Source organism: Mandrillus leucophaeus, unplaced genomic scaffold (assembly GCF_000951045.1).
Source record: "Mandrillus leucophaeus isolate KB7577 unplaced genomic scaffold, Mleu.le_1.0 Scaffold6, whole genome shotgun sequence".
NCBI lineage: Eukaryota > Metazoa > Chordata > Mammalia > Primates > Cercopithecidae > Mandrillus > Mandrillus leucophaeus.
In genome coordinates, this window is record NW_012106474.1 from 5,995,000 (window position 1) to 5,996,257 (window position 1,258).

Here is a 1,258-nt window from a genome sequence, read left to right on the forward strand (position 1 = left end):
CCTCACGCCTGGAGTGACATATGCCTGGTCTTTAGGGAGCACTCTCTTCCCACCTGGGTGACAGCAGCTGTGACCCAGCCTGGTGCTAGGTGACGGGCAACTGCAGTGCCCATGCCATGGGCTGGGTCAGATTTTCCTGTGCGTGAAGTTGGCTGTGTTTATCCAAATCTGGTAGGAATGGATCTTTCTAAGAAAATATGCTTTCGACTTCATGATTTTCCAGTGGCACTGAAGGCCCTGCATGCAGGTGGCTGCTAGCTGGGGCATGGGACACATCCAGCCCCACACAGTGGTCACTCGGGGTCCCGTGGGCAGCCTGGCCCAACCTGAGTGGTCGTAATGTTTCTGACGGCCTTCAGAGCAATGTTGTATCATTCTGGCTCATGTACGGAATGAGTCCAGAATGCCAGGGCAAGAGAAATAATATTCCCTGCCTAGGTATCCCCTCTGCCTTTCTCAGAAACAAACAAACACATCTGAGTAAAGAAAAAGCACAACCCTATGTTTGATCCTTGCCCGTGTCCAGCCACTCCCACACCATCATCAAATCTGACCTGCACTCGAGGACTCCTGCGTGATTTACAAGCATCTCGTTTTAGTTCTTTTGTTTTCTGTACCAACCACGTCATTCACAGTTTACTGAATGCCCCCCGCATGTGAGGCTGTGGACTGAATTCACTTCTTTTTGAATGCTATTGTGTGCCTGGCCATGAGTTTTGTCCTCCAAACAACCCGCTGTGCAGGAGGTCTCATTTTAGAGATGAGGGGTCAGAAGCTCCAAGAGGTTGATTCACTTGCCCAAGGACACACAGCTTCTGGGGGAAGAGCTCAGATGGAAAGGAAACCCGTATGGCTCTAACGTGCAGCACGGTTTAGTTCTTCATCTCATTCCAGCAAGACTGCACTGGAAACTTCTCAATCAAAGGATCCTATCTCATTCTCATTCATTTCCCTGAATACATTTTGGGGACACACAGTGGAGTCGGGCCTGAGCAATTGCTTCTTGAGAAAAAAATGCATTCTTCTCTGAGCTCCTAGAGCCCACCATAGGTCCCAGCACTCAGAAGGAGGCACTAAGTGATGTGCACTGGGTTGAGAGGGGATGTGAGGGAGTCAGAGGTGCTCCAGATGTCGGTCATCAGCAGCCAGGATGTTGGCACCACCAGGTTTCAAATATGAAGACAGCTTTGCCTTTTATTTCCTGTAGAGTGGATACTTTTCAGGAAATGTACCCCTTTTGCTCCACCATGGCCTTTTG